Below are 15,684 nucleotides of genomic sequence, written 5' to 3' on the forward strand. Positions count from 1 at the left end.
GATTTTAATTGATATAATTCTTTAAAATGTTTGAAATGGTGCAACGTTGGTAGATGACAGGGTGCATGGCAAATAAGAGGAACTATAGAGAATAGAAATATTGGCAAAGTAGAGGGTGGGGTGGAAACCATGAGATGAGTTCATCAGAGCAGTGCATGAGAGAATTGTTATACGTACCAGAAGAACATATTGTTATATGTACCAGAAGAACACCAAAGATTGGTGGCTTTGTCTTAGGGCTATTGACCACAGTGCTTCATTGTTGCTGTTATCACCTAACTTCAGCCAAGTTTAAGAGTTTTGGTCTCAGCTTTATAATCATAAGTCAGTAGTAAAATCCAGAAAACTCTGGAAGTGATTGCAGTAATGTCAGGATCCAACCTAGTAAACAAATCTTGTCATTTTTTCTAACACTAAGCAGAGCATCCTTAAGAGCACCCACCACTTCTTCTGTATGGCCAAAGAGAGAGAAAGGGGAACTGAGCAAGGTGGGTTTATGGATCAGAGGTAACATAGCTCCTCATAAACTCTTCTGTTCAACGCATTAGTCAGAAAAGAACCCATGGCATATACAGCCTAGAATCTGTCATTAATATATTCAAAATCAAATCAAGTAGTCATATTAATCTAGATCTAGTTGTTAAAGAAAAAATATAGTACATATTAAAAATAGTTTCATTAAGGAAAAAAAAAATCAATCATAGTAACAATGTGGTTAAAATTTACATGCACATGCTGAGTTTTAACCCCTTTTAATGATGTGCTCATCCTTCCACTGCTCCAGTGGGCTGTAAAATCGGTACCTCCATAGTGCTGCATGGTGTTACAATGAGATGTCAGCCTCTGATGTCTCATCAGGAGGCCACGGTCTTGCTAGTTTGTTCCTTCACCCCACTCTAGGATTCACTTAGGGAAATTCTTATACGGTTGACAGCATGCTTTTACACTCTTGTTCTTCATTGATCTGTAGCTGTGTGTTGCATCTGCGTTTAATAAATGTGGAAAATTTTATGGATTAGATGTTTTCTTCTTTTTTATTCTGTTGCCTGAAAAATCAATTTTGCCCATCTTCAGGTATGCATTCCTTCATCTGACCATTGCAGAGATGTTTATAAGCATGGGGTCTTCTGTACCAATTTTGTACTCAATCTCTTACCATTCCATACCTGCAACCTCTCATGCCACAAATATGCTATGGCCCCACTTCTCAAATCTTCTGCTGTCATAAGAAAGCTTCTGCCATGTTAGAGGTGACAACATACAAAGATAGACAGAATGAAAACAAACTCCCTTTAGATACCTGGTCTAATATAAAAAATGGTCTTGAAGTTAAATCCTGTAAAACAAAGCTGCAGGTGAGTCAAGAAAAGCTCAGTAAGAGTGGATCTGACAGATTTGGCCCAAGGCCTTGCAAATTCTGGGCAGAGTTTAATGCCTTTTAGTAGCAAAGGTAAGGCCTTGTTACAGAGTAACATAGTTACAAAGTTAAATACAAAGTTGGATTTATTCCTGGTAGAATTTCTTTAAGCTTTCTACATCAAGAATCTGCAACACTGAGAAAGTAGCAATATACAGCAACAGAACTTGATCTGGTGTACAGTATTATGTTGGAATGTAGACTCACATCTTTTGTCCAAGATCCATAAAGGGCATTAACTCTTCTCATCACCCTTACCTATGGCTCTCATTAACAGAAATACTTTGTTGCCTCTTCAATCCCTCTTTTGCCTTTTATCCATACAGGGGTACCTTGTTTCCACAAAATGCCCCACGTAACAGAAGAATAGAATATTTCATATCAATTTGATATCAACATCCTTTATTGTGAGATTGCTTCTTTCTGCTGTGTTAGGAGGCAGAAAATCTATGTCTTTCTCTGCTTCTCTTGCCAAAGATCAGGAATTTTACAGCTCTGAATAATTTCAGTCTAAACTGCAACCATTAGGGGAGGACACCAAACACTTATCTATTTGATGTCTTCAGTTTCTTTAGATTTTATGCAGAAATTAGGATTTCAGCATATGGACTGGAAAAATGTAAAGTAACAATTTATTCTCCATTTATTCCTAATGCAGAATGTTCCTGAAAACAGATGTTTTTCACTATTTTTCCTCTGGAGTCAATGACCTTTCTTCTAATCCTTCCCTGCGACTCCTTCTGGTTTTGAAATACTTTGAAGTTGCTGCCTCACCAACTCAGAGCTTCAAGCACTATAAAATGGTGGTGCTGTAATACGGCATTAATGCTGATGGTGGAATTGATGAGAAAACAATTATTTTTCTCCTCACAAGAACTTTCAGACAGAAACCTTTCGTTTGGTTGAATGATTGTGTTTTTCAGATAAGTGACTCTTTACATCAGTACTTTCCCTGCAATAAATTAGAAGTGATATTTTTTTAAGGTGAATGATGATTTAAATAAGACTATGTTCTTAACTGGAAAATTTTCACAGTAAAATTACTATGGCATTGAATTTATACATTTCTGCTGCTTTTATTTATGCCAGAGCACCTCTTTTTGTTGGGTTGGCTGTCAAGGTTTTGGTAGGGGGGGATGGTAGGGGTGGCTTCTGTGAGAAAAACCAGAAGCAATGCCAGCCAGCATAGTGAACCTATGGGGGACCTGCTTTTTTTGGAGCAGTCTGTTCCAGAAGGACTGCACCTTCTGGGAGCTGTTTGTGAAGAACTGCAGCCTGTGGGAGGGACTTGGGTCCGTGCCTGTGGAGGGCTGTCTCCCATGGGAGGGACCCCACGCTGGAGCAGGGGAAGCATGTGAAGAGTCCTCTCCCTGAGGAAGAAGGAACCACAGAGACAATATGTGGTGGACTGACCACTGACCCTATTACCCATTCCCCTGCACTGTTGAGGATGGAGAAAGTAGAGAGAAAATCATGAGTGAAGCTGAGTCCAGAAAGATGGGAAGGTTAGGAGGAGGGTGTTTCTAGGCTTTGGTTTTATTCTTCTTTACCTGGATCTGATCTGATTGATAATAAATTAAACTTATTTCCCTAAATCAAGTCTGGTTTGCCTGTGATAATAATTGCTGAGTGTTCTCTCTGTGTCTTTATCTTGACCCAGAACTTATGGTTGTAGTCTCTCTCTCCTGTTCAGCTGACGTGGAAAGGGATGGAGTGGCTTTGGTGGACACCTGATGTCTAGCTGGGGTCAACTCACCAGTATGACATACACCATCACATTTGTGAGAATCTGAACCATCATCCACAAGGTAGCTCAGGAGGACAATTTTTTTATTGTTTTCTTAATTCTCTGAGTCTCTTCCTACCAGCAGATACTGTCAGTAATCCATAAGAGACCCCTAATTTTTAATATTTGGCTTTTGTTGGTTTTTTTTTTGTTTTTTGAGTTTTGTTTTGTTTTGTTTTGTTTTTGTGGAGTTTTTTGTTCTTTTTGTTCTTTTGTTTTGTTTTAAATTTCCGACTATATTACCAGAATTTTAAGTATGGATGCTTTAATTTTCCTATGTAAAATGTATGGTGGCAAAACTGAATGACTACTGACGAAGTTGTGGTCATCTTCTAACTAAACAAATTGAATAACAGGAAATAAACACATAAACCTACCTACCAATCAAAAAGCCAGCATTTTAATTTAGAATAGTGACTAAAACCTTCTTTGAGTTTAAAGACTCATTATTAGATGACCCTAACAGGACCCCCATTAGCCTTACCAACACCATAGATGAGTACACTTCAGAGGCCTACACCATTTAATAACCTTTAACATAAAGCTTCAACGTTTGCCATAGAAAGGTGCAGCTTTAGAGCTCTCTTCTACTTAATATAGCTACAGACAGTGTAATTTCAAGCAGTATATTATGTGCAGTTTTGATGAGATGGAAAATCATCATAGTACAATGCATTTTTACCCACAGCTTAAAATAATCTATTATGTAGCAAGGACTATATAATAAGAGATTTGATTTCCAAATGTGTAAGTGTAAAAAAGAAAAAAACTAGGCCTTTATTTGTTTGTGTTTTATTAAAAAAATATTGTTTGAAACTAGTGGTTTTGGGCTGAGATTTATTTTGGAATAAAACAGCAATGATGCACACCATTTTAGCAAGCAGATTTCCTAATTCATAGGCAAGCCTTAAGGTTTCAAAATCCCTGAATAATTAACAAGTGCTAACAGGAAGTAGCTCTACAAGGAATTGATTCACTAAAGAAGGTTTGGTCAGCCTTAATAAAGCCAGGGACCTTGGAGAGTGATTGGAAGCCATGTAGAACACTGGAACAAGGACAGAAAGGGAAATAGCAGACTCAAGTTGATTGCCACCCCCTACTGAACCTTGCAGGAGAGAGACCCTGTTTGGTTCTGCCCATCCCAGCATCATTCCTGCTGTAAGTACTTCAACAAAACGCTTTTAACTGTATTCGTCTGTGGAAAGAAACTGCTTCATCAAAGCTGCTGGTAAAGCTCAAAATACTATATGAATGTTAATTGGTTTAGGATTCAACATTTCTTTTCAACTTTATTGTTGAGTGGTCTGAATTTATTTAATTTCCAATCTCAGGTTTTAAATCCAGTACTCAGGCTTGTTGATTCAGTTTTTCAATGTGGCACTGCTCAAGATTATACTTAGCAAGACCTACATGTATTGTAAGCAAATCTGTAATGCATGTCTCTGCCTCCTCATTTCCTTCATATAAAGAAAATACCCTATTTGTGCTCAAGGCATTCTGGTTGTTTCAACATCCTGACAGGGTAACTTACTTTGCCTGATCTTTGTAATTCTTGTTTGGTTGACAAATTGTGGCAAAATGTCTATGCACTGTGGAAATTTGCAGCCATATCAGCAAATTGTGGCTGACCAAATTTTGGAAAATGAGAAAATGAGATAGCCCTGTGATTGACTTCTTATTTCCATTTCCTTACGAGGTGGGCAACAAATTAGAAGCTAACTGAAATCAAACATCTTCTCCATGTTTCTGTGCTTTCTCTTCTATGAGTTTCAGTAAAGCACAGCAATGTGTGATTTACTTGATTAACTTGTGGAATAGCTAGCAGAAATGGTTAGTTAGCTATACTTAATGTATTGATAAAGGTGGGGTTCCAAGACATCTCTTCTGTGAAAGAACTACAGTTATTTCTAAAATGATTAATTCTAAGATATTTCTAATGTCATGTTTATACAGAAGTAATAGAGCTATTAAAGAAAATGGTGTGAAGAAAAGATTTGGACCCAAATTCATCCCTGGGGTAGTTTCAGCAATTAGAAAAGAGTCATGCTAGGAATAAAGCTGATCCCCAGTTTAAATCTCAGGGACTTTTAGAGGCAGTAGAAAATACTTAGTGAAATTGCAGATATTATTTGAATAACAGTGTGATTCAAGAGGATATGATCATACGCTCAAGTATTCAATTAATGTGATGGAGCTCCAGACCCTGCACAGAATAAGAGCTTTCATGACTATGAGTATTTGACAGTTTATTGAGGTGGTACCCAGTACTGTGGTGAATATCAGGAAAGGAAATTGTCATCTGGGCATGTTTGAAAGCAAACCAAATATATTATAACTTCAAAATTACTTGTGACAGAGAGGATTGGATGTTTCCTATGCAATCCCAAAGAAGACATCATTTTAAATGCTTCAGAAATATTTTGTGTGTTTCCTCTCTGGCTTATCTTGCATGTAGGCAGGGTAAAAGGTTTTAAGGAAGGTTTTTTATATTAGAGTTTGAAAGATTCTCGTAGGGACTGAAAATGTGGAAAGTGAAAAACAGTGAGGGACTTCTGTGAGGGACAAATTGGAGACTGCAAGGTACAACAATTCACAGGCAAGTTTTACTTCATTTGTTGCATGAGGAAAAACATGGGGCAAGGAAGAAGAAGCAGGTGACTATCAAGCTCTCTGATGAAGTGCAGGTCTCCTGTAGATAATTTAACTGGACATACCTTCTGCTAGGTATTTGCTCAGTCCTGATGAGCATGTCTAGGAGCCCTGGTTTGCTTTGTGTCTCCCCTACAGTTTGGCAACAGCAATCACCCAGCAGTGGAGGTTTGTCCTCTGCAGAACAGTGCCCATCCCTTCCCACTCTGATGCTGAGTGCCCCAGAGGAGCCTGTATAATCTGCCCTTTGTTTGGGTTGGCAAACATGATTGCTTCCCTCCAGTTACTGCAGAAGATGTGTTCCATCCAAAAAACACAGCAGCTGGCACATTGCTCATGCATCATGCTCTTGCTGGAAAAACACTGCATTTTTTCTAGCCTGACCTTCTTTTTTCCCTTTTTCTCTTCTTTTAGAAATTGTTTTGAATTTCTACTCTATCTGTGCCTTGCTTATGTCACAAACTTCATACTAAAAATCTCACGCACCCTCTTTCATCCCTCAGGCTGGAAAAGGAAAGGAACTATTCCCCAGTCATTAAACATTCCTCTTAAAGGCATGCAGTTCATGGAAGAGGTTACATTTCTTATCTGCAGAGGCTGATACCACTTCCTAAAGAATTTTGCCAGTGGTTTCAAACTAGTGCACAAAAAATAGATTTGTATGAACTCAGATCAAATGAGAGGAAAAGAGTACTGGAACAAAACAAGACTATGATAAAATCTAGTAATGATGGAAACCTTGGTTCCCTCAGAAATTTTGTATACATACAGCTTAAAAATAGCTGGAAGAGCTGGTATTTTATTTTGACCCCTGGTAGTCATTGAACAGCTTAATCCTTCAATTATTAGAGTTTTTCTTCCTCATAATTACCAAGTAACAGTGCCAGTGCCATGACACTTACTGCACTGAGGTTCAACATTATTGGAGGAGCTATGTAAGAGAAGGCTGAACAATTATCCATTTATGCAGAGGGGATGGTGGAAGAGGCAATGTAGACCATGTATTCCAGAGTAAAAGTGTAGGATGGGCTGATAAAGTAATTTGCAGCTGATGAGATCTCTGGTATAATTAATTTCTGGGTCAAACTGAACATATCATGAATCCAAACAAGTTTAGGTGAATATTTTTCAATATATAGAGATTTTTAGAGATTATTCTTTTCAGAAAGTGACATGCAAAATTCTGCTACTTGCTCCCCATTTGACATAGCAGAAATAGGATTTTCTATTTATTCTGTAAGAAAGAAATACCAAAGAATGAACAAAGTCCAGCAGAATTTCTGCTTTTGATGATCTATTTTATGAAAAATTGTACAGGTGGAACCTCAAAAACATACATTAATATAGACGGAGGAGTTGCACAGTTATGTTCAAAAATAAATTCCTATCTGTTATAACAAGATATAATAATCTGTTTTGTGAAATACAAACAAATCCAAAACCCAGCCCAAAATGAAACCCACAGTCACTGCTGTAGAGAAAAAAAAGATGACAGAAGCGTCTCTCTCTGAATGTCTGTTAACTTGAAGATGTGTGAAAAATGGTGCTCAGGCACAGCTGACATGTCAGAAGTGACCATTAAAAATATCTCAGATAATGAAGTATTCTCTTCCCCTGACAGAGATAATGAACATGAATGAATGACCTGCCTGGTCAATATTACTTGGTCTGAAAGAGTTCAGAACTGCCTGCCGAGCTCTAAGTTATTAGTGGATGTTGTGCACAAAACCAGGATCAGAATGCATCAGCCCTGTTCATCATAAAGTTCTACTGAGAGCATTTAAAATGTATTTTCCTCCAAATACATCAGATATTTCCTTTCTAACATATTAGATGCAGCTTTCTTATAAGTAGTGGATAACCTATTGATCACAGTTATCTGATGACACACTACAAGTTTTGATACAAATCTGGAGTTACTTCTAACAAAAAAGTGGGGTATTCTGGCTACTCCACATACTAGAGTATGTATAAATATTTTAAAAAATTCCTATTCATGCTTCTCCTACAAACATTTATCATTTTGTTGTGCTGAGGAGAAAAAACGCATTACAGCATTTCATGAAATTATATTAAAAAAATGGGAGAAGATTTGATGTCAAATGGAAAAGTTTGTGGATTTATGTGTACAATTTCCCATTTGAAATTCTATTTAGTCATCTTTTGTTCATTCTGGAAAGAACTACATAAAATGTGTTGTTGCCTTTATTTGTCTTTCACTGAAACAATTAAACACTTGCATTATAGAATGAAAAGGAAAAAGTACAATTCATTTTCACTTCACAGAAAAAGCTGAAGATTTAAATCTATGGACTGTCTCTTAAATAGGCTGCATGTTTAAAATATGGCTCTTGCATATTTTGGACAAAATTTATATGTCAATATACTATTCCCCCAAATGGATAGAAGACCATTCTGCAGAAAGAAATGGCTGGTGGTAGAAATGTCCAATAAATACCTAGGAACTGAAAATAGCAAGAACATTTTTTATGTGTAATGCAGGACATTTTATGAGGCAAAGTTTTTGTAACATATACAGAATTACACACTAAGAATTACACACTATTTGCCCCTTACTGTTAATGAAAGCTGTTCATATCACTCCCTGCATGTTACCCCAAAAGTAGTTTGCTCCCTCAGGTCTAGCAGTTAAAACACATTTGGTGTTATAGACTTTCAACTGATTTAAAACTGAGAGATAAATGAATGTTTAACACACAGGAATTGCAAGTCACATTGGATGCCTGATTCTAAAACCTACTGAAGTCTGTGGGAAGCTTTCCATTGCTTTAAATGGGCTTCAGATCAGGCTCCCAGGGGGTCACTTGGCAAAGCCACAGTTAAAACATCTGACAGTTTTTGTATTACAAGCATCCAGTTTCACAGGGCTATAATCTCAGTCATAAATATTCACTCTGGATTCAGCTCTTGCCATGTTCTGTCGACCAGTTTTCAAAAGTGGGTTTGATATTTCATAAATTATAATCTGCACAGGTTGCATTCTTTTAATGGGAAGGCACATATGGCTCCATAGAGACTATTTATTCATGTATATATATGTGTGTGTGTGCGAGTGCTTGCATACTGAATGCAGAAACGTGCTGAACAGCTCAGCACAGTGGGGAGATAGATGTTTGCCTCCACAGTAGCCTTAGGGCCTCTCTCCATTTTTTTGTTACATGAACACTTTGGCCACCCCTGTGTGACAGTGCCCTTCCACTCCAGCTCTCCTCTGATATTGAGACCTGGGAAGAAATTTCACCCTCTAAAGACAACTGGATTCAAGTGTGCATTGGAGTGAGCTCCTCCAGCTCCCACAGTAGGCAAAGGAGATCAAGTCAATGCAGTGTATCACACCCAGAGTGGATCATCCAAGCCTGAGATACCAGATAGCAATCTGCTTCCTAGCCTCCACAGATGCATTGAATAGATCTTCACTGGTTATAATGGGGAAATGGATTGACCCTGGCTGGATGTCAGATGACCTCCAAAGCTGTGTTACTCCTTCCCTCCTCAGCTGGGCAGGGGAGAGAAAATATAATAAAATCAAAATGGGTCAAAATAAGGACAGGGAGAGAACACTCACCAGTTACTACTATGGGTAAAATAGGCTCAACCCAGGAAATTTACTTTAATTTGTTACCAACAAAATCAAAGTAGAATAATGAGAAATAAAACCAAAAAAAGCAAAACACCTTCCCCCACACCCCCCCCCCCTTTTTCCCAGGATTAGTTCCATTCCCAGTTTTCTCTACCTTCTGCCTCAGCAGTGCAGGTGGATGGGGAATAGTGGCTGTCATCAGTTATTCACATATTGTCTCTGCTGCTCACTCCTCAAGGGCAGGACTCTTCACACTCCTCTCCTGCTCCAGTGTGGGCTCCTCCACAGGCTGCAGTTGGATCTCTGCTCCTCTATGGATCTCCGTGGACTGGAGGGTCACATCCTGCCTCACCACATGCTGCACCATGGACTGCAGGGAAATCTCTGCTCTGGCACCTGGAGCACGTCCTCTCACCCTTTCTGCCCCAACCTCGATGTCTGCAGTGTGTTTTGCTTTCCCATAGTCTCTCTCCCAGCTGCAGCTGCCCTTTTTTAAAAAATCTGTTGTCCAAGAGGCGCTACCACCACCACTGATGGACTCGGCTTTGGCCAGTGGCAGCTCCACCTTGGGGCCAGCTGGAATTATCTCTGTGGGACATGGGGGCAGCTTCTGGTGGAAGCCACCCCTGCAGCCCCCCACTCCCCTCCACCCCTTCCCTCTGCTCCCTAAACCTGGCTATGCAAAACCAATACACTCTAATGGGATCTTAGAAAATTAGTTCACAGCTTTAATTTATGTGTTTAATCTTGAATGGACTTCCAGCAGTGAAGTTTGCCTCTGCTGCCAGAAAACTGGCTGGAGCTATTCAAAGTCATTGTAAAGAGGAGCAAATTACTGAAAAATAGTGCACTGAATAACATTTTATCCTCTTCTCCAGTGCCCACATTTTTGTGAATTCCTGCTGTCCCACCCTCTTCACACACTGCCATGTTCCTGTCCTTCTAGACAGAGGTTGCCCTGTGTTCTCCTGTGCTGGATTGATAGGATGAGCTGAAAGGGAAATGCTGTAAATTAGGCCTAGCTGTGAGAGACCTACACAGCTCAGGAGATATGGTTAAAACAGAAGTATCATTGGACCCAGCTGCAGCCCTAATTTATTCCCTCAGTCAAGAATGGATGACTTGGGTTTCTTTGTCACATTTTGTTATGAGAACTAATCTTCTTCCAAAATGCTTTGGCATAAGCTTTTTTATTGTTTCAGTGGCATATTGACTTGTTCTACATTTTATCAAGTATCAGTACCCATATGAACACTTTCCAGATACATCCTTCAAGATCCTTTTCTCTTTCATGTCTCACTAACTCTGTCCCTGGGATTAAATTACAATCTTGTCTCCTCAGTCAGTTCTGGGAACACACGTTAGCACAAAATTGCATGACCTGTGCTTTTGTCACCTAGCTGGTTAAATGAGGTATGTGTTAGTTTAATTGCAAATCTTTGAGAGAACAGCCTTGAAGTATACACCTTGGAGCATGTAAACTCTCAAGGTTTTATGCTCTTTATAGCCTACCAGTGACAGCTGTAACAATGACTTTGAATTGACTGACACTAGTATGAGCTGTACAGCAAAAAATAAAAGTGTTCCAAAAGTATTTTATTGTTTTAACCTAAAACTGATTGCTGGGTAAAATGTAAATATTTAATGTTAGCATCCTTTCATTCTAAGATGCATAAGGCAGTTGAAATCTAAAAAGTTGAAAAGGCCAAAGACGCCCCCCCCCCCCCCATGGAACGTAGGCTCAAAGTTTAGAGGGCAGGGTTTGGTTTATTGTTTTGCTTTACTTTGGTTTTGGCCTTTCCCTGAAGGAAAAAAATGTCTTCAATGATAATTTTCTACACAAAATTAGAGGCAGAAAGCACACTTATATGATTTCAGAGACCTCATGCTTTAATGCCATAGATGATATTGTACTCTGTGTGATTAAGCAAACACAACCCTAAGCAACTCTAATGCTTATATAGTGCTATCTATTCTGCATCAGCCAATGATTTAATCAACTGTGACTATAGCCAGACAGTAAACATATGTTACTCCTCCCCCAAGAAGCAGTAGATCTACCCTTGTTTGTTGATTCAAGCGTAGTGTACACTCCAGCATTATTAGCCAGTCACCCAGGCTTTTAAATAGAGATCTATTTGCTTGCAGAGAAAACTGCAAATACTTACAGCTTAGAGAAGAAACCGGAAGAAGAAAGGTGGCAATTACCCACCTGAGAATGGGAATTATTTTCTAACCTGTAACTATACTGTTAGGTTTTTACAAGAACACTTTTGCCAAGAAAGCAGTGTCTTGTTTTGCTCCCAGAAGTACAGCCTGCTGGAAACTACACTGTGGAGCAATAAAGCCATTGATACACTGATGCTGTAACATCATTTCCTAGGAAGTCACTTGCTTGAGGGCATGTTTCTCAGCATGGCACTTCAAAGCTGTGGTTACTTTTGGTGATATGAGTATTACACATAAATGCACTCAGCATGCAACAAACTAACCACAAAGAAGATAGACAGGTTTGTTCTCCTTCAGTATTTTTATGTTTTTCTTTCTTAGTGTTTCTCCAGTGCACAGAGGTGCTTCATGCTCCCTTTATTGCACAATTTGTATTCCTTTCCCACCTGCTTCTAAATACAGTATCACTTAATTAGTGATAATACCATAAAAAGACTACAAGTAGGATTTTCGAGGGCTTGTACAACTAACTCACAATGATTATGGGTTATATCCCTTCAATGAATGCCTTGTCCTGCATTAAAATCCAGCGCCTTAGGCACTCATGGCCATGTTAAAAGTGGTGAGGTTCTCATGTCACACCAAATACTGGAACCACACAGTCTGTCCTCTCTTCTGCAGTTCATTTACTAGTGGTGGCTTCACCCTCTTGATCTTTGAAGCAAGAGAGGGAGACTTTTCTCACAATTTTTCTCAGAAACTGTTAAAGGAGAGGAAACTGTTAAAACTGATTCTGCATTTGTATCAGACTCACAAGCCCTGTTAAATTGCTGTTGCTGCAATATTTCAGAGATGTGTTACCATTTTCCTCTCTTGACCTCAGCGGGCCATACCTAGGATCTGCCTTTGTCAGAGACTGGAAGGGCAATCACAGCCTTGTACCTGTGAAATGCGAAGCTCAGTATCTACCCTGAAAGGTACTCAGTCCTGCATTGTGATTTTCTTTTGGTTGCTCAGAGGAAAGAGGAGGCTGCAGATCAGTTACTCAAGTGTCATCTTAACAAGTGGTCTTTGTCATATGCCAGATTTTCCTTGGTTGCTATTTTTGTTTAGCCTGTAAGGTGAGGTTTTTCAGCCTCACTCCAATCCCTGTGGAGGTAATTGAGCAAATCCTCCTGAAAACCATCTCCAAAGGTATTAAGAAGTAGAAGATGACTGAGAGTAGAGCAGCATGGATTTACCAAGGGGAAATCATGCTTGACTGATCTAATAGTCTCTTGTAATGAAATTATTGTCTTAGTGAATGAAGGGAAAGCCATGGTTATTGTTTATCTTGAATTCAGGAATCATTTCAATATTGGACACCGCTTAGCATTCTTCTAGACAAATTGATGAAGTACAGACTAAATACATGCACAGTGAAGGGTATTGAAAATAACTGCTGGCCTCACAATGTTGTGACCTATGGTACAAAGTCCAGCTTGAAATCAGTCACAGGTGGTATACCCTAGGGGTCAATACTGTGAAGAATACATCGTAGCATCTTTATTAATCATCTGAGTGATGGGGCAGAACACTCCCTCAACACGTTTGCAGGTGATGCAAAATTGCAGGGTGGAGTGGCTGATATCCCAGGTTACTGTCCTGCTGTTCTGAGGAACCTTGAAGGGCTGGAGAAGTGGGATGGCAGGAATCTCGTGAAGTTCATCGCTGGAAAACACAAAGCCCTGTGTCTGGGGAGGAATCATCCCATGCACCAGTGCACACTGTGGGGTGCCTGACTGGAAACCAGCTTTATGAGAAAAGGCATGAGGGTCCTGGTGGTGGAGACCAAGCCAGCAATGCATCCTCACAGCAAAGAAGGCCAACTGCAGCTGGGGTTATAAGAGGAGGACAGTTGCCAGCAGTCCAAGGGGGGTGATCCTTTCCTTCTGCTCAGCCCCAGTGGGACATATGTAGAGGGCTGAGTCCATTCCTGGGGTCCTCAGTACAAGTGGGATACAGAGATACTGAAACAGGTCTAGTGGAGGGGCACAAAGATGATTAAAGCATGGAGCATCTGATACAAGATTGTTAATATTCTCTGGACTGGAGAAGTTAACGCTACCAAAACCTGTAATTGTTGTCTAATATAAACAATATTTATCTCTTTCATGATTGTGTTAAAGCCTTGTCTCACACATCACCAGAAAACTCCCTCTAAATAAAAAATCCCCAAACCAAAAATCAACCAACCAAACAAAATACCCCCAAAAAACAAGACAAAACAAAACCCCAAACACACAAACTCTCTGTAATACATATCCATTTTTGAAAAGTCACTGTTTTTGAAAATGTACTCTTCCCACTCCATACAATCTACAGTACCAAGTCCACAGACCACTAGAGTGAATAGATAACTATTTTTACATGTAGTTCATTGAAATCATTGCCAAACAGCTGTTCTGTGACAGCTGTAAAACTTGTCCAGGTATGCTAAGACAGCTGTGAGTGGCTGAAGAATATTTGAGTTTAAATTTTTGAACTTATAAAGCTTATGTACATTCAGGGTTGCACCGAGGTATCTCACTTGCACTCTTCGGCACCTCTTTTGACTATAACTCTTTATCTGTCTCATTCTGAAAAAGTGCAGTGCATGTTGAGAAGTCCCCAGTCTGCCAGGGGATAAAGGCAGGTTTGTATGGAAAAGGTGTTCTCCAGGCTGCAAAAGTTAGCAACCTCCTAAGGATGAGAGCTGGTAGCTGGGCTGCGGGCAGTCTGTGTGAGCAGGAGCTGCTAATCAATCACACTGAGTGTTTAGAAACCTTGGGTCACTGTCACTGTAAATATAACTCTGCTGACCCTTCTTCTAACCCTCCTATTTTCCATATTTATTTTGTGTCAGTGTGGAGACCCTTTCAGCAGTTCTTCTGGGAAGCTGAAATCAGTGTCGCTACAAGGGCTTCAAAAGAGCAATGCTGAAGTTGTTTCATCCAGAAGAAATATGGGTGGAAAATTTCTTGACAGAATCTTGTGGTTGATCAACCAAGTCTTGTTCCTGAGTTCACAAATTACTTTCCTTCAGTGTCTTTCCTACAAAAATAATGGCTCTGTTCTGAAAAGTTGAATATGTGGTCAGCTAAAATTTGCCCTCACAATGCCTAGTGAAAATGATGATAGAGAAATCCCCAGCTGCTTGGAATGATTGAGAACTTATACTGAAGTTATATTAGCAAAAGTTTAGTCCAGGCTAATCAATATCAAGAAAGAATAAAAAGTGTGATTGAATGACATTCAGAATGCTCCATCTCAGTCAGGGAAGAAAGGGGGAAATGTGTATTAAACAATTCCCCCCTTAGGTTGAAAGATTAATTGTACTGTTAAACAAAACTTAACACAAAAATATGTCAAAATGACTAATTCCTTTCTATTGATAAAAGCACATAAATAATTGTAGATACTGGATTTTTAGTGAGTCTGATTAGCAATTAGATGATGTATCTAATGTATTTTTTTCAAAGTCCATTGCTTTCTTTCCTTAATTTTCAATTGTATACATGTATTTTCCAGTCCTATATGGTATGGTATTAAACCAGAAAAATGTAGATGAGTCACAGATGGTTATTAATATTGATGTTCACCTAATTAAAAATCATAACCCTGAGATGTTAATTTATAATCTCTTCAGTAAAAATCTAACAGATTTGAATGTATTATCAGCATGATAGAAATAAATAATCTTCACAACAATTCTGTACCACTTAACTTATTTGACAAAAATCAGTTCCTTAAAAATAGGTTTTGCACCTATCAATTAGTTTTATGCCTTTGAATTGAGAAAGCATCTTACTTCTGTGGTGCTGTGGCACTTCACTCTACAGATCAGATACTTTTGTGGTTGATGGTTAGGAGGAAATGTTGCGATTTACAAATTACAAATAATATCAGGTCTCAGGAATGATTTAGCCCTTTGCCATTAGCAAGTTTCATATCTGATACTAGATAACCCATTTTCATCGGAGTACTTTCCTCCTATCTTTTATTTCCTTTTTTGTAATATCAGATATCAGCCCCTCTGTAACT

Source organism: Ammospiza nelsoni, chromosome 5, assembly GCF_027579445.1.
Source record: "Ammospiza nelsoni isolate bAmmNel1 chromosome 5, bAmmNel1.pri, whole genome shotgun sequence".
Taxonomy (NCBI): Eukaryota; Metazoa; Chordata; class Aves; order Passeriformes; family Passerellidae; genus Ammospiza; species Ammospiza nelsoni.